This window comes from Diorhabda carinulata, chromosome X, assembly GCF_026250575.1.
Source record: "Diorhabda carinulata isolate Delta chromosome X, icDioCari1.1, whole genome shotgun sequence".
In the NCBI taxonomy this organism is placed as follows: Eukaryota; Metazoa; Arthropoda; class Insecta; order Coleoptera; family Chrysomelidae; genus Diorhabda; species Diorhabda carinulata.
Window position 1 is genome coordinate 40,187,073 of NC_079472.1, and position 23,523 is coordinate 40,210,595.

The 23,523-nt window shown below is 32.2% G+C and overlaps 2 protein-coding genes across 7 annotated transcripts in view; one reads left to right on the forward strand and one right to left on the reverse strand.

The window, feature by feature from the left end:
- LOC130902449 (uncharacterized) overlaps positions 1 to 23,523 on the forward strand; it is a 135,936-nt gene that overhangs the window by 77,186 nt on the left and 35,227 nt on the right. The window lies entirely within an intron of this gene.
- The window catches only part of LOC130902448 (RNA-binding protein Musashi homolog 2), a 642,276-nt gene that overhangs the window by 57,860 nt on the left and 560,893 nt on the right, over positions 1 to 23,523 (reverse strand). The window contains exon 2 of one of the 6 annotated variants that reach the window (XM_057814603.1): positions 10,457 to 10,560. The exons of the other annotated variants lie outside the window; for them this stretch is intronic. The gene's annotated coding sequence lies outside the window, so the exon portion shown is untranslated. The remainder of the gene's footprint in view (positions 1 to 10,456; positions 10,561 to 23,523) is intronic. 6 annotated transcript variants of the gene reach the window in all.

The following is a 23,523-nucleotide window of genomic DNA, read 5'->3' on the forward strand; positions in this document are numbered from 1 at the left end:
TAATAGGCAATTGGAAATGAAAGACCTTCGAGACAACTTGAATAAAACAGTAGAAGCAGTGCAAATCTAATGAAAAGGCGTCCTTTGAAATTCGAGGATTTGGAAGAAAATAAGCGGGCAATGAAAGTAAAGATAATGGTCGGAGAAGATATAAGATTTCTTCCTCTCCTGAAGATGCTTTTAGGATAAATATCTTTAACTGGCTGTGGAAACAATGAAAAACTGTTTTGCCAAGCATAAACTGCTGAATTTGGACTTCGACCCTAGAAGGTTTGGTCAAATGAGAGATTGCTAGAAAATGCCTTGGACAAAGTACATTGATTGCATCTGTTGATAAAGAAAAAAAGAAGAAATCATATCGTTAATGGATGTTTGGCCCAGTATAAGCAAGAAGTCAATTGAAGAAGAAAACACTCTGGGAATTTAAATTATGGATAACGAATTATGTCTACTTGAAAGTGTAGGTGAGGATGCTGAAGACATGCACAGTAAAACGTAAATGTAACTTGTGTATCAAATGTGCATGACAATGACTATTGACAATTAAAAAGCATTTGACCTGATGCATACGGAGAGAGACATATTAACATTGACTCAATTTTGGTTATTAATAAATTTTGTAAATCAAGTTTTGAAATGACAAGACTGAATGAGAAGATTATATAGTTTTGAGGTTTTACGATTGTGGCCTGGTTTTAAAATTGTCTTATTATTTTAACACTGTTAACAGTTTTCCTTTTATGTCCCATTAAGTTGAGTTATAAATTAGTTAAAAATATAGTTAGAAATATATAATGTAGCGTTGAAATTCTTGAAAAATTTTAGGTTTATGTTAAAAAGTACAAAAAGTAATTTTACACACTTACAACACCTAATTTCCGACATGTTTTGGATGTTTTTTTGGGAGGTCTTTCTAAGTTTCAAATATAAATAGTAAAATATCATCATCTATAGTTACTTTGAATGTCCCACTTTTTCTATGGTAAGAGAGAAATCCAGATACGGTATTCACCGTGTCTCGAAGCTGAAAAACGTTACTTAGGTCCTGAGTTCTAAAACGTTTGGTATTAGCCAAAAAAGTGTAGTAATCTACAAATGCAAGGTTTTTCAAATTTCTTTTTTAATATTCATGAGCTCTTATGCATGGGTAAGAGGAACTCAATACTGGAAATGTAGAGCAAGCAATAAGCCTAAGTCTATCCTCTTCTGAGCGAAACGAACGGCACGGGGAGCTTGATTTTATGGCTGCCGCCTCCTTCACCCGGTCTTTCAACGTACCCAGAACGGACCTGGTTCTATTAGGATCAATTGCAGATTTTTCTAATGTATCAATTTTATCGCAAGTATTTTCATAAGAAATATAGGACAGTACGCCTCAATTAATATGTTTGTAAAGAGTGTGTTTGTTCAATTTAAATTTTATAAAAGTTTTTCTACTACTGTTTTTATACGTATCATAGACATTGACCGTGATAAACGTTTTTGTGACGATTTTTTTCAATAAATTCTATATAAATATGGTAAGAAATATTCTTTTTAGTCTGTTTATACAAACTTGTTTAAAAATTATAGTGAGAAAACAAAATAAACAGTAAATAAAATATTCTTTGAAAAATAATAAATATGTTATAATGAACAGTTTCCATTTCGCAAGCCTACAAATGTTAATTCGACAAAATATTATGTGGATTAGCTCATTCGATCTGAAATGATGTCTATATCATGCGTAAAAAGTTAATTAACCCATAAAATTTTCAAAAGTTATAGGCATTTGAAAACCTTCATAAAATAGTGTTAGGTTCGCTTATAGATCGTAAAGTATAAATATATTTGAATGTTTAATAAACGATCCTTAAAGAGGAGACAATCTACTAAAAAAACGCCGAGAACTGTACCTCCATTACGTATTTATATTTCGAATTTAACGCTGAAAATTACTCTCCGCGAACCATTGTTAGGTTGCGCACACCAGCTAGTTCACACTAATTCACAGCTGTGAATTAGAAACAATTTTTTGAGGTACTTAAAATGAATTGAAAATTATGGAATAATCCAGATACTTGAAGAATTTACACCCGTTGGAATTTGGTTAATGTTCTAACAAACTACATGATTCTTAATCAAAAAACTTTCTCAAACTTTTCATTCATAGTTCTAAATCAAAAGAATGTTCAAATAATTTTCAAGAAATTTTTTCGCTCCGGGAAGCTACAAGATACTATCATAAGTTTTGAAAATATAAAACTTTGTGTCTGTAATAATTTATTTAAGTCAAGAAAACACAATGTAATAAAATTTTTTCCTTATTTATCATTAACTTATCGTTTTCAAGTCAATAAAAGACATTTATTTAATAAAAAACATTATTAAATAAATGTAAATAACGAAGTTACAGTTCCGGAAAGCGGCAATTTTGTTTGAATAAGTTTTCCTTCTCTAAAACATTTTTTTAAACCAAAGCGAGGTGTTCAATGGTTTATAACTTTTAATGTTTTTTATAGGCCAATTAACTTTGAATGAAGTTATTAATGAAACAACACTTTCTTTTTAACAAAGTACGGCTATTTGATTGAATTGAAGTCCGCACCCTATACAGGAAACCCCAGAGTTGACAAAGAGGCCAAGCCTGGGCCAGTACTGGGAAACCTAGCTTGGGCCAAGCCTGGGTATCCCACCCTTGGCCATTCGGTGACAACCCAAGCTTGGACCAAGGTTGGGCCAATTCCGGTTAACCCACCCTTGGCCATTCATTGGGAACCCAAGCTTCGGCTGTTAGGTCGCATTCGGCGTGGTTCGAGCATTTTCATTCAACACTCATCGGCAGCCATACTTTTTTTATTATGGGTCTGATTAATCCAATCTCCAGTCTATTCAGTGTGTGTGTTTCTTATCACATTTTTTAATGTTTATTACTACTAAAAGTAACCATGTCTGATATCTTCGAGTCTTTGAACGTGCATTGAATAGAGAAAAAAGCTTAAATAATTTAAGTGTGAACATCAGCTCTGTGAGTGAGGTTAACGATAGTGGTACAGACTTGTGCAATCTACAAGCGCTTAATAATCATAATTTAAGTGATTGAGTTAGTGAATATTTTTATGTAACTAATTAACTGATATTATGATGTTAATTACAGTAAGAGTAAGATTGAATATAAAAATTTATGTTTGCTTTTTTTTTGAAAAATCAAAAAAATCCTTGGCCCGGTCCTGGCAGTTATTGTTGGCCCAGCCCTTGCATTTAAGCATGGCCCAGTCTTGGCCCATCGTTATCACTCCAGACTTTTACCAAGACTGGGCCAAGCCTGGCTTACAAGCTTGGCCCAGAGTTCTATATAGTTGGGCCAAGCCTGGGCCAAGCTTGTGCCCTTGGAACTTTCCTCTATGGGATAATACTCGCCGTTTTCCCTTTTTCAAGATAGTCAATAAAAACCCGACGCATAACCTTTCCTGCAGATGGAACGGTATTTGCCTTCTTTGGAGCCAGTTCTCCTTTTTCAGTTCATTGTTTTGATTGTTCTTTTTTTTTGAGTGTGAAGTGATGGACTACCCACGTTTCATACATGGTCCTCCAAAAATTCGGCGGCTTTATTTCTGTGAAACATTGCCAAACACTCGATGGAAACATCTTTACTGTTTTTGTACTATTGTTAGCAAACACGCTACCCAACTTGCGCAGAGCTTTCTCATGTCCAAACTTTCAGTTAATATTCGATGTACCGCTCTTTATAAAATGTCTATGTCTGCACTTTCAGTCGACGATCGTCCAGTACCGCTTTGTGGATTTTCTTCAACATTTCTGGAGTCATCACCTCATTTGGTTGACCACAGGTTGTACGACCTTGTTTAAACTCTGCTACCCAATATTTTACTATTGCTAATAAAGGAGCAATCTAGTTCAGCTTCAATTTTGGTTGGACTAATGCCTTTCATATAAAAGTATTGTATCACACAACTTGACCAATTTTTGGCATGTTTAGAAATTCACTGAAATGTTCACTAGTGATGGCTGCCAAACAAATACTAAACCACGTAGCTTCTTCAAACTTGACAACATATGCTGTATAGATTGTGTCTTTTCTAATATAGTAGTATTTTTCAAGCAACTACCGCCTCTCTACGTCAGGCCAGGTACTTCTAGGACCATCCTCGTACATGCATTTTGACTCTAAAAATGCATTTTATTTTTATAATGACATATAATCTTTAGTCAGTCGTTTTGAAAAGTGTGACCTTTACTTCTCTATTAGGCTTAGAAATCGTTGACCCAAAAATCTATTATGGTTCAAACAATGAATATAATATTCAATTTTACTACTACTACCCATAGAATTATCATCTTCAGTTACATGAATATGAAGATATATAATGGTAAACAGTGTGTGTATTTAGTATAAAATCACCAACGGAATTTTTTGAAGAAATACAACCTGTTCAATTTTAAAGTCAGAAAAATAACATTCTTCGCTATTACACGAATAACACCTAATAAAAATTTTCTTTCTCAAATAGTTTAATCAGTTTTTTTTGTAACAGTAGATTTCATCTTTTTTTCATGTCAATATTTACTTTCTAAAAGTATTTTTAATTAAATTAATTCTTCATTTATTAACTAGACACAATAAAACTTATGGATACGTATAAAATGAATAGTAAATCCTCCAGCAGTTCATGACTTTTATAACTATTGTATCTAACACATTATAATATGAAATTTACATTTGATGATTTTATGTTTTAAAGAAGAAGAATATCAGAAACTATCAAAATCCGAATTTATTTATCCACAGTAAACGATATAAAATAGATAAAAGTTATATTCTTTAAGAAAATAATCATGATTCAACATTTTTCGAAAGATGGATTGTTATATTTCATAAATCAATTATGTACACAGAAACTGAAAGAAAATTTTTTACTGTAAGGTATAAACAAAAATGTGCTTAAATATGGCGAAGGTGCTGGTATTTTTACGTTTAGAGACACAACTTTCGAGAGCAAATATGAAATATTTGGTGTAGAATACTTTTCAAAATAAAAGCTCTTGTTTTAATACTTCAAAATTATCAAGAGAGAGAGAGAGAGATACTTTTTTAAGATTAACAAAAGTTGACTATAGTTATTATTCTATTGTTAGCTTTCGCCACATTTCTGAAAAATGATCGTTAGGTTTGAAAAAAAAAGCATTTTATACAAAATTCTTATAATATAAAACAAGTTGGGGTTGCATCCTCAACCTTTAGGAGGAAATCTCTTTAGAGCCCAGTCGATACCTTTAATAAACTGAATATTTTGAACAAATTGGTCCATCGAATATAAGCACAACAATTCGAATACTAGGAAAAGTTACATAAATATTATCCTAAAAGTGCTTTCATTCCATAGAATGTTTAAGTGGACTGATTTTAAGATTTGCCTTGTGAACACGGATTATGCTGAATGTCCGGGATCATTATATACTGAACTATTCCAAAAATTGTTACTAAAAAAGTACATGCGTTTGCTTATGACGTAAATATTTGAAGCGAACGTGTATCCAATATGTGGCGTGAAAAGAAAAAGCTATCTTCAAGGTGGATGCCATGATTACGTAAAGCTGATCAAAAGCTCGCTCTGATTGAAAAGACCAACGAATTTTTTAATTTCTAATTTCTTCGAAACAAACCAAATGCGAACGTTGTCACAGGAAAGTAAAATTAAATATTGGTTGCTTCCGGAAATTTGGCATCTAGTTCCTAGACACCCTGTATATTTATATTCAATTCCAACAGTTAGGAGACTTGTTACTATTAAACGCATATAAAAGACGTTCTTTTAGAATTGATAAACTGGTTCTTTAAGCATAAAATCACATCTGTTTGTACTAATTTATGCGAAACAATGTTATGGTTTGTTCTCAGCAATTTTTATTTGTTGATCTTATAATTTAATGTAGGTATTTAGAACCAACGTTAAAGCAAATTGAGTTTGCGATCATATACAGGGTATTTCGTCTTAAATAACTGAAGTAATGGTCACTATTAATACATGTGAATGTCGAAGATTTTGCAAAATAACCTTTTTATGCTTTAAGCAGGTTTTTGACCCAAGAGGTAAACTAAGCTATTCATATTTTTTAGTTTAGCTCTGTTAGTTTATGGTCGACACAACTACAGGTAGAAAATATGCACAGCTACGTGAGCTAAGCTAAACTAACTTAGTTTACCACTTGGTCGACAACCCTCTTTAAGCACATTATAGATTGTTTCAATGACTCCGACCATAACTGTGATGGGGTAATGATAATTGCGGTACTCAAACGACTTCTTAATTTACTAACGAGGAACAAAAATATAAATTTCATGTTATAAAAATACCAGCATCATTCTAAGACGAAAGTTAATTAAATCATTAACCTCCCAACCCCATTTTTCTATCGTTTCGCAATTGTATATTATGGGCACATATTCGCTATTTTCCATATTTGAGCAAATATCGCGAAATAAATCATAAAATCAAATGTTTAAAAGATAACGGTAGCAATTGTATTTATGACAGAAACTGTTTTTAATATTTTTCAATTTATTCTCCACCAAGATAACTTTTTAAAGCGTTTGAACTAATTTATAGGAGCACTTTTCATACTTCAATTGGGTAAGTTGCAAAATATGAGTTTTTAATTCGATGACGCTAACCACGTAGATTGTTTTTGATATGCTGTACCAAAGAGATGTTCTAAATAATGTCTGTTTGGTGGATGACCCTTCAATTCAATCTCGCATTGCTATGATGAAGAATGATTTGCATTTTTCTCTCAGTAGCTTCCGACAAAAATATGAAGTTAATTATTATACGTTGCGCTGACGCCATATGGTCGATAACGCAAAAGAAAATGAAAGTATTTGCAATAATCTACTACTAAGAACAATTTTTGTTGTATTTGGGTATATTGGATGGCTCATACAGTTGATTGCTGTTTTCTTTTGGAACGATAAGTTTAAAGATTCTCTACTTTGCAGATGTCATATAAAGCATATAAATTTCAATTCACCAGTCACATACAGATCTTTTTTAACAATTTTCATTAAAACGTTGGATGGCACTTTAGTCGTTATAATACACGGATCAATTCCATTATTTACTAGGGACTGTCCTATAATGAAAAAATATTTTGGTTGAGGTTGTGTTGAATGATGTAGATTACCCCAGAAATGACAATGACAGCAATTCAACGCTGCTAAAGGATCGAGAATAGAAATAGAAGCAGCTTGATACCTTCCGAGAAATTATGGAAGTAAAATTTACCTGGTTATAAACCCTCTAATTTGCAGAAGAGCAGGTAATATGAGTAAACAAAAGAGACGACTTAGAATCCATGATATGCAAACTAAAAGAAGAATACTGAAAATGGGGACGGGACACAATCGACATACAACTAGAAAATAACGAAATTATATCGAGAGCTATGTGAGAACTATGAATATCTATAAAGTTATTGTTGATAAAGATGGGATAAATGGTATAGTAATTAAATGTAAAATAAACAACAAGATTAGGACTACGTTGGTATATGGACCGGAAACATGGATAATGAAAGAACTTAAGAAAAAAATAGAGGCCACGGACATTTTAAGAAGAGTAAACAGAACGTCAAGGTTAGATTGGATCAGATATGACACATATTAATATGAAGAAAATTATATAAAAAAAAATTTATTGAATAAATGGTGGGATAATTATTAAGTCGGATTATGTGAATCAATAAATGTAATGTAGTTTTAATTATGTCACACATATCTTAGATTTTATTGACTTTATAATTCAGGTAAAACTTGTTTTAAAACGATTTTCATGCCACGAATCAGGGAATTTGTCATAATATGATTTATAAAAACCCACTGCATTTCGTATTTTATTTCTGTAATGTTTTAAACAAACTAATTGCCAAGGTGTTAAACATGGGACCGGCTTTAGCTTTTTTGGGCCTCGTTTATATAATGTCTATTGGGATGGAACTGAAAAGCTGCGAACCACAGCATAAACTCTTATGCCATATAACAATATATAAAATGGAAGATATAAATAGAAAAAATCGATTATACCGAATGCTAATAGGGAGTTTATAACGAATAATTAATAGTTGTTTTGATTTTTTAGCAACATTGTAACCACATTTAGAAAAGGCTATGATAACCACATTATCATTCTTTGACCTAGATTATAAAAACAATTATCACAATGTTAGCTATTGACACATGGATCTGTCCAGATGTTGGTTTATCATATATTGAAATTGCCCCTCGTGTTCATTCTACTACAATGACGGACATGCTAAATGTGTGCAGAAGTACAGAATCACAAGATGGCCTGACGAAACGGGACGCATCGCGTCACACAAAAATAACTCGATAATTGTATACCACTTATATAGAGAGGAATGTAGACCACTAGCCTCGCGTGTGATTCTTTAATCTCTTTTCAAACCAACTACGAAAAGGCTTGGGTACAGGACTGAGTCATATTTTGGCTATGGATGATGGATACGAACCAGTTAAGTATGTTATCTTAATGAGTCTTTGTTCATCAGACAACGTACGTCTAAATTTTGCACGTAATGATGAACATGAGTTTTTCCCATTTTGCACCACACTGTAAATAATCTGAAGCAGTTAATACAGAAAGATCGAGAGGCTTGGAACGATTTACCACAGGGAAAATCACCTTTTGTCGATTTCTAGGCGTATACAGAAATGTATTCAGCGACAGGGTCGCCTAACACAATATTTTTTTCTGCGTACATGATACTCATTACTAGTGTAAAAGCAAAAAATTAATGCCCACAAATTATTCCATTTGGGTGGATCACTTGATATTGTTTATTATATTATCAAAAGTTATATCCCTCTATATTTTAAGTGAAATGTGTAAAAAAGTGTGTTCATAAAATAATGAAACATGCTAATATTTTGATTACTGTTAGGTCTACAAAAAAATGTTGGTTTATAACATATATTTAAATTTTGGAATATTAGATCTACTTACCCCAATATGAAAATAAACATATTTTCAATGGGCATCTAAAGATAATTATTAAAGGTAACACACGAAAAATGGATGGAATAATACTCAGCTAAGTTTAAAATAGGTGCATGTTTGTTTACACAAAATCAAAGCCAATTATTTACCACCTTTGTCAACAAAGCTCATTTCATACCATTTCAGTAATTTGTGAAAACTAATATGATCAAGTTAATGCAGGATTCAAGTCTATTCTAAAAATTCTTCATCATAAGGACTAAAATCTCTACAAGGAAGGCGGCAATTTCTTGAATGATCACATGCTTCAACTCGTACAGAATTAGTGGTTTGTGGTTTTAAACACACCTCTAAGGTAGCCCAGAAAAAAAGGCACAAACTGATAAGTCGAGAGACCTGGAAGAACATTTACAAATGAGAAAATCTGTCCAGGCCTCATCCTATTGGAGCCCAACAGGGTTAAAGGGGATCGTTCGTCTTCTAGTTCTCATTTCAAAAACGTTTCAAGCATACGAATGCTTTCGAATGCCTTTAGCCGAATCAACAGTAACCGTGGCCTAAGAACTCCAACACCAACAGAGTTAAGAGTACACCATATTCTGAATGAAGGGAACGCTAGAGTGAATGAGATGTGGATGCTCTGGAATTCGATCCCAAAATCACTTGCATTTTGTAAGCAAAGTCTCCGCGTACAGCAAAATCAGTTACTGTAAGTTGTTCAGCAACGAATATAATATTTTCTATGGATAGAATTTTAATTCTTTATGCAAAATTCTTCTAGCCTATTCACTATTTGACCGCCCTGAGCTACTGACTACCCTTTACACTGCCCCTCGGACTAGGAAGAACGCTTATTCAATTTGTCTCTAATCGATCTGGGGATTGTTTTACGACTCCGAACATTTCCAAGTCCACCGATAACGAAACATTCTCTGAGTAAGTGTAATAGACTCTTCTTCTCACGAAATTGTCATAAACAAACAAGTAACTACTTATTTAGCGCAGAATTATTTCTATCACGACCACCTTCCACCCCCCAGACTCTCAGTAGTACGTAATTCAAAACCATCTTTCTTTCGTATGTTACCCTGTATTATACAACTATGATATTTTGTACGACTATTTTTAAACAATTTAAATTACATACAATAAAACTAAGAATCTTACATTTCTTGATAAACTATGTTTTTACTAACCCTAGTATTATAACAAAAGTATTGTTTCAACATAGAAATGAAAAAATATTTAAGTACGATCTGTTACTGTTAACAGGTAGCGATCTAAATGAATTTAAAGACATGAATTCCATTATTAACTCCAATGAAACAGGTCTTAACAAACTATAATTTTGCATTTATCCTTAAGTATACACAACTATAATCAATCACAGATATTTTCTAAACAACTACATCTCCTACTTTGGGTTCTTCTATTTCGTTTACCTTCTTTAAACGTTCCTCTCTTCTTTCTCCTACGTTTAATTCTCGTATCGGTCTCTGTGTTCAATAGGCTTAGTATTCTTGATGGCGATGCCGCATCTGCCACACTTGAAGCACAAAAAAATCACAATGAGTCGTTTTGTCGGATAGTCAAAAACGTGCAACAATGTTTTTCTCTACGCAAGGCGATTGTTTGTATTAGTGATGCAATCAGTAGAAACATGAACAATGATGGAATCCACTACGCTAAAATCTAAAAATTAATGACTAAAGACTGAAACGTAAGAATTTTAAAGATAGGAAATAAACAAATTAAGTAGCTAATCAAATGACAAGGATAAATAATGTTTATAAACAAAGATTAATTTGAAAATGTAATTCAATTAATGAATAATATAAACGTTTGAATATTTATTTTATTACAAAAACAAGGTATAGCTCAACATCAGTTTTATTCAGAAAGTTTACAAACGTTTTTATTTTTATTAATGATATTGAATGTGAAAATAACGCATGTACGAAAATCTTGCTAACTAATCTTCAATAAACCTGTTATTAAAATTTTTTTAAAATGTTTCTATATTCGACAGACAACGCTGTACCACAGAGAGATCCCAATAAATGATTCATTTTGATATAGGAATACGAACCCTTACGGAGCCTAGTTGCTGAGATATAGGATGTTCAAAATTTTAAATCAAAATAAAGAAATTTCCATAAATTAAGAACGCCTTCATATTGGTGACCAATATGCTTCTTAATAAAGTAATATTTTGACAAAAACAAACTTTGGAAAAATTTAACCAGTGGCACGCTGTCAGGGTTAGTTTTCACTTTTATCCCCCTATTTTTTACGCCATTGGAGCAAATTCTTTTTTTAATTTTGTTTTATATTGCCTGATTATATTTAGTTGAAAAACTAATAAATGTTTATGGAGCTAAAATGAACGGTGTAATTTTATAACGTATGTAATTTGCAAATTAATTTCTAATAATAATTACGAGTAAGTAGTTCAAAACAAATAAAACTTATTCATAACCTCAAATGTTCAAACTGTTATCCGCTTACTTCAATATAAACCGTTTTGTTATTGAAAAACGTGTCAGTATAAATCTGGTTGGAATTGAATGATTTCTGCCGCAGCTTGAATTCTAATTGTTAGATCTTATTCAGATTCGATGATTGTTCCGTATACTAAGGACTTCATATAGCCTCATATAAAAAATCGATAGGATGTAAGTCAGGTGATCTTGGATGCCTACAATTGGGTCCCCTACGACCAATCCAATTTTCCCTAAAACGTCTATTTAAGTGATTTCTTGCCGCTGCAGCAAAATGAACAGATTCCCCATTGTGTTGAAACCACATGTGTTGTCTAATATTTAACGGTACATTCCCCAACATTTCTTCCAGAAAGCGCGTATAAATTTCACGAACAAAGTGCGGATTTTCTTCATCCCAAACGGGACTATTTCCAAAGTTGAAACTTCCTTTCCCTAGTAAATCTAACATCGTCGGTGTACAACATATATTTTAGAAAATATCGATTTTCAAGACACTTTTGTAAATACCAGTTTGAAAATTCTATACGCACCTGAAAATCTCTAGGTTCTAATGCTTGATCACTAGCCAATTTGTATGGATGTAACACTTTTAAAACTTTCCATAAAGTAGAATTGTCCACTCTTAAGGCGCGACCTACAGTTCGAGTACTTAAAAATGGCCTTTCAAAAATATTATTTAATATTTCCTCTTAGATGCCCACGAATGAGCATCTGTTCATTTTACTACACCAGCAAGAAATTACTTAAACAGGCGTTTGAGAGAAAAATTGATTGGTCAGGGTGGACCCAATTATTGGTTTCCAACATCCCCTAACTTGAATCCTATAGATTTTTTTATATGGAGCTATATGAAGTCCTTAATGTACGAAACAATCATCGAATCTGAACAAGATCTAGCCAGAATTGCAGAAATCATCCAATCCCATCCAGATTTATTCTAAGACGCGTTTTTCAATGACAAAACGGTGTAATAAGTGTATTGAAGTATAAGCGGTCAACAGTTTGAACAATTGAGGTTATAAATAATTTTTATTTGTTTTGAACTTACGCTTAATCATTATTCGAAATTAAATTAATAAGTAATTTATTTATTAATTACTTACGTGCTTGCAGACTTTTGTTCAGAGGCAAATTTCTACAACACCATTCATTTTAGCTTCATTGAAGGTTATTAGTTTTTTAACTAAAAATACTCAGGAAATTTGAAATCAAATTAAAAAAATTGCTACAGTGGCGAAAAATAGGGGGATAATAGTGACAACTAACTAGCATATTAGTGACCAAATTTGAAAAACAAATTTAAGGCGTTTTTGATTTATATCAAATTCTTGTTTTTGATTTAAAATTATGAATACCCTAAATCTCAGCAACTAGGCTCCGTAAGGGTTCCTATTCCTATATCAAAATGAATCATTTATTGAAATGTCTCTGTGGTAGAGCGTTGTCGGCCGAATATAGAAACACCCTGTATGTAAATATAATTACATTTTATAAACTAAACAAGTTTTCGGATAGCCAATTGTGAGCACAATTTAAATACTTTCAATATTATCCCTCGAAAGAAAACCGTATTTGAAATATAACAGAATAGATGTTGGCGCTATATCTTCAAAGATCTCTAGTTCTATAAATGTTCTAACAGAATTTAAGAATTCAGAAGTTCTAGAATCAAATAAATATTTCTAGATGTCTAGAAAATATGTAGCAGATAAATATATGTAGAGATATTATAGTCAATTAAAAAAGACGTTTAAAAAACTACAGAAAAATGAAATGAATCGGATCATAATCCTCTGATAGCCGATATTAAAATTAAGCTCAAAAAAGTCCAATAAAAAAAATTATAAACAACATGTTTGACTGACGAAAGAAAAATATTAGGGAAAAATATGAACAGATACAGAAAATAATCCAACAAAAAATAAGAGTCGCCAAAGAAAATTGGATGAAAGGTAAATGGATTGAAATGGAAGAGTTACAAGACAAACATGACACGTTCTAAATGTTTAAAAAGTAGCTGGCTTATACAACAAGAAGACTCATAACTTAAGGGATTCAAAAGGAAAAATAATCATAGATGAAATACTAAAATCAGAAGTGATACATGCTACAAAGTTGGCAAAAAACAAAAAAGCTGTTGGATCTGACACCATTTTAACAGAGATGCTAAAGCTTATAAATGAAGGAAGCAAAGGAATATTAGTCAAACTCTTCAATCATGTTTATTCAACCGCTGAAATTCCAGAAGACTAGTTAAAATCCGAATTCATAACTTTGCCAAAAAAAAAACAATTTCCAAAACACTGTAGCGACTGATAAGTCTTATAAGTGACATTCTTAAGAATCATCCACGCTAGAATCAGAAATAAGTGCTAAAAGATCAAGACGAAACTCAATTCGGCTTCAGAAATGGGATGGGAACACGAGAAGCACTTTTTGCACTGAATATATTACTACAAAAACGCCGTAAAGATTCGGATCCCATCGAATTGACTGCATTTTCTACCATTCTTGATGTCTTGGTCAAGACGATCTCAGTTTTTCTACTGTGATGCTGGGCTCTTTTCGTTTCGGTCGCTGAATAATAATTTCTGTGAAACTTATACGCGTGCGGTCAGAGCCTTAATCTCCTAACGTCATACTTTTGCACATCTGAGATTTGACGCGCGTTTCCTGAACGTAAATTTTTTTTCAAACATATTATATCTTAATTTTGTCATTAATCGCTTTAAATGATGGATAGAATTGAAGTATAAGGTTTTAGTTGTTCGAGAATCCTACTTTATGTCATAGTTTTGTGCACATAGTATGTTTTCCCGTTATTTTCAACTCGATCGATTGACAAGGAAATGTATTTTATTTCAATCCGGAAAATCCGTCAAGCTTCAAATTGAAGTAGAGATCTTTGGAGTGTTGACTAACGATATATCTTAAGAGTGAATCCTTTTGTTTCTAATGTGACTGAAAGTACATCAATGTAGTCGACACATAGTAGAGAGGTATTGATCAAGTATATTCCCAAAATAGGTTATAAAATACTGGGATTCCTATTTATAAGTTCTAAGCCATGAATTTAAAGCTATTCACTTGAGACAAATTTAGAATCAAATATCGAAGAATAAGTCGATGCTTTACGTTACTGCAATATTTTGCAAAAACGATATTTACTGTCTTGAACCATGTTGGGACGGCAAAAGAATTAACAAGTATCATAGAGGAACTAACAGAAGACTTCATAAACCAATGGAACGAAAAATAATCAAAATGAAGTTTTTTAATATAGTATATAATAACTGTCTTTCTAGCAACATCTCGTACATAAATTTACAGTCATATATAGAAATAATTACTTGGTTCTATATACTTTATATTACATTTTCAAATGATTCTATTTAGATTGCTTCTCCTTTCGATTACTGGTCCATGTCGTTTGATAATACTTATCGGTTGATTGAGGTATCGGTCGATTGACCCACATATCCCGTTTACTCATTGGTATGTTGAAGTTTATCGTTTATACAGCAATAACTATACCAGCTACTGGTCGTGGGTCAGAATCGGTAGATTCATTAATGAACATTCGTTTTACTACTCTTAACATCAACGCAAACCCTTTAACCCGAGTCATTTTATTGATATCGTTGAACATACGAGGATGGTCCCAGAAGTACCTGGCTCAACACAAAAAAAAATTTAGGCGAAAAATATATACACTTTTCCAAGTGATGTTCAATAAGTTCTATAATCTTTTTATAATAAGAATCGTCAAGTTCCTCAAAATAGCCATTAAATGCCGATATAACCTTATTGTTGGAAAATCTTTGATAGCCGAGCTTTTTTTCAATTTTGAGAACAGAAAATAATCCGAGGGGGCTGAATCTGGCAAATAGGATACATAAGAAAGCAAATCGAACTTTAATTCATTAATTTTGGCCATTGCAATAACGAATGTATGAGCATTATCTTGATGAAACAACACTATCTTCTTAGCTAAAAGCGGCCGCTTTTGCTTGATTTCTTCGCTCAAACGTTGCAATAAATTCGCATAAGACTCGCAGTTGATAGTTTTTAATTTTTTAAGAAAGTCAATGAAAATTATCTCATGATGCATCCCTGAAAACCCGACGCATGACCTTTCCTACAGATGGAACAATCTTTGCCTTCTTTGGAGTCAGTTCTCCATATCATTCCATTGTTTTGATTGTCTTTTTTGTTTCGGGTGTGAAGTGATGGATCCACCCCATCCATGGTTATGAAAAGGTGCAAAAATTTGGCTCTATTTTTGTGAAACATTGCCAAACACTCGATGGAAATATCTTCACGGCGCTGTTTTTGTTCCATTGTGAGCGAACGCGGCACCCTTCTTGCACACAGCTTTCCATAGTAGAATCTAGTTCAGTTTCTATATTGGTTGGACTAAGGCCTTTCATATAAAAGTATTGTATCACACAACTTGATCAATTTTTTGCATGTTTATAAATTCACTGAAATGTTCACTAGTGATGGCTGCCAAACAAATACTAAACCTTTCTGTTCTTTCTAATGCAGTGGTATTTTTCAAGCACCTAAAGCCATCTCTAGTTCAGGCTAGGTACTTCTGGGATATTCCTCGTATTGCGCACAGGGATTGAGTACTACGTCGTTATAAATATCTTATAATAAATGAAGTAAAATTGAGCAATTATATCAACATTTACTCAAGTTTTTGTTAATTATTTTCATTGGATGGTTTTGGTTTTATTAACAAAAAATTGGATCCCCTTAAGTGCGGCTCAATAAAATAACTCAATAATAGCTTCGAAGTCAACTGAATCGCTTTCAATGTACCTATGAATATTTTAATATCTTAATTTCAAATCTAATATTCTCTGAATGTCACTGATTGTAATATGTCTTTATTTTAGATTTGTCTAAAAAGGTAATAAATAATTGGCTGTAAAATAATGTCTTCCAAAAAAAGTAAGAATGGGTCAACACTTGTAATATAAGAATCAAGTGGGTATAAAGCGCTGCGACCTTGATATTAATGGCAATGAAACTCGTGTTCGTTAACGATTCCAGTTTTTCAATGTCGTAGGTAGTCACTGAAGAACTTATTTTAAATGAATCCTTCTTAATTTGTATAACACAAAAGCTATAACACAATTGTTTATCAAATTGTTCCAAATAGTTTAAATATCAAATTCTGTTCAATTATTATTCCCAATCGAGATTTTTTACATACAATAATAAAGTATACATGATGTCACAGTATCAAGTTTTCATTTAATTTATTACGCTGTCATTTTGATGGATTCTTCACAGGGTGTGTAAAGTTGTACAAAACTACAAAATGATAAATTTTCATTCCTATTAATTAGGAAAGAAATGTCATACTCAACACACTGATTCCACTACCATTACACTCACAATCAGACTGTTTGACGCGTGTTTCAATAACCACACTTCTTCCAGCCACAAACAATTCCCAGGAAAAAGCACTTCGGCGAGAATTCTACATCCATTCCTCAACTAATAAACTTTTAGGTTGGGGTGTTCTTATTTAAACTATTCTTACATTCCACAATCTTAAAAATTTCAAATAGATCCAACAATTTCTTATACCTATGACGGTTAATCAACTTATCTACATTTTTCTTATCATAACCGTTAAGTACAGCCATAGCCGCAATGAAAATATTAAATGTAAAACGAATTAACCGACATACCAGGAACTGCAGACTGGTCATCTTATGTTAGATTAAATGCAAAGAATCAGCCGGGATGTACCTGCATGGAGCGGTATGTTTTCTAAATATTTCAAATTCTAATATGTAACTAGTATACATTACTAAGATTTCTAAATAGTAAATGTCCAATATTATCCATGTTATAAGTATATTTTGTAGATTGACGTTATAAGATGAAAATGTGATACCCTGGAAAAATATTGAAACTCAAGAGTTTCAGTATATTCCCAAGGTAGGATACAAGTATGTGGACGATATTTTCGCTATATTTAATAAGTAAAAAGGAAATGTGGAGGATTTCATTTTATAAATCAATCCATCTATCGAATTTAATTATGACATAGAAAATAACAGACCTATAAAACTATCATTTTTAGGTACCTCAATAGTAATAATCAAAAATAACGCTAAATACAGGTACATTTCAGCCGTTTTTTCCCATTGCATCCAGTATAAGATAGTCAGTCTCCATTTCCTGTACTTAACGGTTATGATAAGACAATTGTAGATAGGTTAATTCATCGTCAGTTTTTAGAAATCTTTTTGTGAAGCCACTTTTTTCCAAAAACGAAATGAAAACCAGAAAAAATTTGCATAATAAAATAAAATTTGATGTGACACCTTTAACTTTGGATTAAGAGTTTAGTATTAGAAAAAATAGAATAGGTTTGGAAATGGTTAATAAATCAAAAAATACATTAAAACAAATGTTGGATCATTCTAAAGATCAAGTACTAAATTTGGAAGAGAATATTATTTACGAAATTATCTGTAATGATTATGACAAGAAGTATGTTGGGCAAACTAAGAGGTATGTTAAAGGGCGGTTTAAAGAGCACCTTACTCACTTAAAATAAGGACGGACAAAAAAATAGAGTATTGCGGGGCATTGTCTGTCATAATAATAGAATAAATATACATTAATAGTTCGATGCCATTGTTAGGGTGTATTCTTACAGCCCACTTTACCTTACAGTTTATTAGTTAAGGAATGGGAAATTTACCGCTGTAGTGATTTCTCTCAACCGGAATTAATTTTCACGAAGAGATGTTCATTGGTGGAAAAATTAGTATAAATAGGTAAATCTGGTTAATGAGCTCTTGTTTACCAGCAGTTTCTGAAGACGATTAACTTGGTTATCGAAAAGCCCATCGTTCAGTGTAATTGTGAGTGTTTGTGTAGTGATAGTGTAAAGCAGTGTGTTCATTATGATTATCACCAACGGTTCGGGGAATATAACTTTAATACTTAAGCAACTTGTACAGATAATAAGTTTATGAAGATATTGAATGAAATGGAACTATTGCGGTGGTTTTCAGTTATCTATAATCAATTTTGGGGGAATTGTTCAATGTTCTTTATTTAGAGAGCTGTCCATAACTAATGTAACACATTTTTCATAAATTTGAGGCCCCATTCCCCTACCATGTACCCAAACAGACGGTTCCTCGAAAAGCGTGAAACATCGACCTAAGAATAAATAATCTTCATATTCTAATAGGGTTTCTAGGGGGACACTGGAATGAACACCTTGGGAGATGAAAAATACCGGAGACAAGCTCTGTGGAGGAAAGGGCGAAACACCTCAACAAATATTCCTAGATGCATTGAGACAACAGGCACCTGGTATTAGCCTTGACAGAGTTCGAAAGTGGAGAGCTAACCTCTCTGAAGCTGTCACAAATAATAGTTTTCATGCTGTGTAACAGTAGGAAGATCTGCAGTATCTCTTTTCTCTCTAGTTCTAGCAAAAGTAGAACACAATCGATCTTTTAGGTCGCATTGCGCATACAAACACCTAATTTCGAAGTTGTCTAAGAAGCTAGAAGAAATCAAAAACCACATACATCGTATCCTTAGAAACTCACAAATTATCAATCAACTAAAAATGAACAATATTCTTGTAGAAAATAACTGAATAACTAATGGATCTTTTTTAATGATGAATATTAAGGTGAATTGAACAAATTGTGGATATTGAGCGAATTAGAATCTAGGCTGGTTGAGGGAGCGCCGTACTTCTACGTTCAGATAAAGAAGATGGTTGGGCAGGGTTTATATAAAATCAGGTTATAGTACCAATATTATTGGACGAAACTCTCAACGATGTATATATGGAATCCTTGCAAGGAAAAAAATGTAATTGTGGTTAAAGAATCTTCTGAATAGACACCGAGAATCTGGAATTATTTCTATGAAAGTACTTGAGAAATTAATGAGACCAAACCGACAGGTTTTAAGAGATAGTAACAAATATATGAGGATTGACTTGATTTAAATTATTAAATCTAATTATTTCATAGTTATCGTACAACTTTACATGCCCTTATAAAAATAGCGATCAGAATGATTGTTTCTATTCAATAAAAATCAACTAAGGTATTATATTTTTGAATTGAGACATCCTGTATACATTAGTTTATCGCAATTGGAAACGCTGTATGTTTCATCAAATTACATACAAAATTGATTAAATTTTTTGAGTGCGGTTCAGTCTCTAATCAGTTCAAAACTAACACTAAAGCTGGTCTCTACTATGAGTAAAACATTTAAAGAGTTTTTTTTAATTTGTGGTTAGGATGAAGGTGTTGTAAGAAATTAGTACGGATGGTAACACGTACAGTAACCGATTTTAGCCCAAAAAATATTCTACATTTCCTTATTATAATTATTTGTATTGTTTATTCGACTTTGTACATAAAATACTTATACATAATTTACGTAGTTTTCTAAAATTCTAGTCTAACTCTACTTAAAATTGTAAAATACACTAGACATATATGTATGTATACTATAAACAGAAATTAATATTAAGGAAATTAGGCATAACTAGAATGTAAATCTCATTTACAAAAGATACGTTTCGAAATCATCACAATAGTATATAAAGTTTTATTTAAATATTCTTGTTTCAAAATAGTTATGGATATCATCATTATTTACAGAGTCACATTTAAAAGAAAACAACCTCACATTTTTGTTATTCTATCTGACATCTCTAAAGTGAAGCGAAAACTCGCCGTTTTTTTGGGGGTTCGGGATAAATTTCAAAGTTCAATTCTTTATGTCTGATGAGGAGACCTATGACTGTGTTTAACTGCCAAATTTGAAATTCTGTCAAATAAAGAAAATAGTTGGTCAAAATCTCAAATGCAATATACTACAAGGTCTGGCTATTAAATAACGAGACTAGTTACGAAAAAGGGTATTCTGCATTTGAATGCTCCCCTTCAATATGCTCCACTCCCCTCACCACACACCTTTCCATACGATTTTTCCATTGTTTGAAGCAGTGCTGCAAGTCTTCTTTGGTGAGGGACTTCAGGAGCTCTGCCGTTTTTTGCTTTACCGCTTCCATCGACTCAGATCGGGTCCCTTTCAAAGTAGTTTTTTTTCTAACCTTTCAAGGAAATCTGAGCAGATACGTTGATGCAAGAGCTTTTAGTCAGAAGTCAGATTTTTTGGCACCAGCTTCGCACATACTTTTGTCATGTGTTATTCGTCGTGTAAAATTTTTCCAACTGTTTCTTTATCGGCGTTTACAGTCTTGGCAATCATCCGGATGCTCATTCGACGATGTGCACGCACATTTTGGTTGTTTTTGGTCACTGTTTCCGGAGCTGAAGCAGTCACAGGGCGACCTGGGAGCTGGTCGGCACTCACTAAAGCGCTTACCCCACATAGGCTTCTTGGAACAATTTGTAGCACTCAGTCCGTGTTTTTTTTTTCAATTTAACGAGAAATTTGAGATTGATAGGTTGCTCCTGTTTTTCGTCACACATTCGTTTCAAACTGTACAATCAAATTCCGTACGAACCCGAGTCATTTGAATAGAGAGAGAATTTTTTTTAGAATACCGATTTGGGATGTTAAAACACAATTTATCGAAACTGAAAAGACATTTTTGTCATTTCATCGAACCATATTCAATTTCCTATTGAAAATCATTTAACGTTTACCTCATACTTCTCAAGAAAATGTTTATATCCTGTAGAGGCAGTTTTCTATAATTTAATTCATTCCCACGTAATGTCCCTTTTCCCTGTTAAATTCTACTTATATTCTCAATACATCAAAAATCTAAATTTGGATATATTGTTTTTATTGTAAAATTTTATTTGGACTGTAGATAATAAAGATGTAGCAAAATACTAAAAAGTTTTTCAATATCACCTGAAAAAGTAGCAACTTAAATTGCATTAAAATTTGGATGTAATTCCATTTTTTGGACATAGTAAGGGAAAATATTATTATATATATATATATATATATATATATATATATATATATATATATATATATATATATATTATATATTATATTAAAATAATAGTTCTATTAGAAAGACAATAAGTTTTTTTTTCATAACGAAACCTAGCAGGTAACTGGCGAAAAAAGGGCTATCCAAAACACCTCCCTTTTCCTATGAATCATATGATATTGTCAACTAAAAACCACCTGTTCAGTTTATACCTTCCCTTTTATCATCTGAATTGTCATGCAACTTCATTTGCGGTTGGTCACTAATGGGTTAAGTGAAAATCTTAGGAATTAACGCAAAAAATGAAACTCGGACGAAAATAAATTCTAGTGCGTTGCTCACAACCATGGTGCGTAGCTTTTAAGCAAAAACGGTTTTAAACTTAATTGAGCAAAATTTATCAATATTGTGTATACAAAGAAATATTTCAGTTTTCCTTAATGTTTATATATGCATAGAAAAATAAATCAAAATATTTCAAGTAATGTAATATTACATCGAAATCCATTCAGTATTAAGCTGATCCGACACTACTACAGACAAAACATGTCAGCTTAATACAAGTATACTACTCAATTCGCGTGGAGCCGATGCTAGTAAGTATAGAATAACGAGTGCTACTCCTTCTGTTCCCCCAATAAAAAATTGTATACAGTCTCCATTGACGTTAAAACATTTTACTATCGATGTAATGTGTCGCGAAAGAAACCCTACAAACTATTCACCGATGAATATGGTGAATCATCAACTAACTCGAAGCCTGCCTGAGCTACTGCAGCTGTGAACCTGCGCAATTTCCCTTGAGTTTTTCTTTCATTGCCTTACATATACTTTGAACTAAATTAGCATGATAAGCACTTTCGGCAGTTGTGAACCTTGATATTTCCACTTCTCTCTCTGCATTTTGTTGTCTACGTTGTAGTAATGGATCCATGACTCATTCATTGAAATATTGAAAGAAGATATGATCAGACATTCTGTCTACCATATTTAACCTTTCGACATCACCTTCTTTCTATGTCATATGATACTGCAGATTTTCTAAATGTATCCAACAAATGAATTTGCGTGGGGGTCAACTCCTTTAAACGCAAGTATTTAATTACCATGTGTCTCTCGACTCAATCAATTTTATACTACGATATGATTCTATCAAGCCATTGTAGTAAAATAGTTGTCTATCAGTATTCATACTATCTCTCTTTGGTTTGCGCATATGGTAACATGTTAGGATGGTCGAGTTATAGATCGTTATAGACTCACAATATATCTGGATGCGTTGCAAAACGTGGCAACTTTCTGTTGATTGCTCAATACGTTGAAATAAATGTATTCAGGTGTCAATTTTTTTAATGTGCAGTTTCCAAAATTGAATTAAGAAAAATACTTTGTTTATTATGGTATCGTCATTAATATAAATATTAATACTATAAATAATGTCAATTTAATTACAGTCTGAGATACAGAAAAAATTTGTCTGTCGATTTTTAAAACTGAAAACTAATAAATCTGTTGATGAAAATTTCTAGTATTTGGATAACTGGTATGTTAAATTGTAAATAAAAATAAATTATTCATTTCAACTCAAACATGATTATTATCAAATCAAAATGTAAAAATAAACCTACCAGAAATCTAAAGATAGAACAACGACTATAAAACCAACTTACACATTTAGAGCTTAAATTGAAATCGATAAAAATATAAATACCATTCAATGTAATGAAACTAATTTAGAAAATATATATAAAATGAAAATTTAATATCGAATTTAGCAGTAAACAAAATAGAGGATGCATACCCAATATTAAAAGGAAAATTAAAGGTTAATTATCCAAATTAAAGTATATTCAAAAATAAAAAATACTATTTGGATTAGAAGAAAAAAAGCACATAATTGTTGTTTTGAGGGAAAGTACAGAAGCAAACTATAAAGACATTTTTACTAAAAATACCATTATTTTAATAATTTTAGATACCTTCATTTGAATGATTATTTAAGAACCGAACAGAT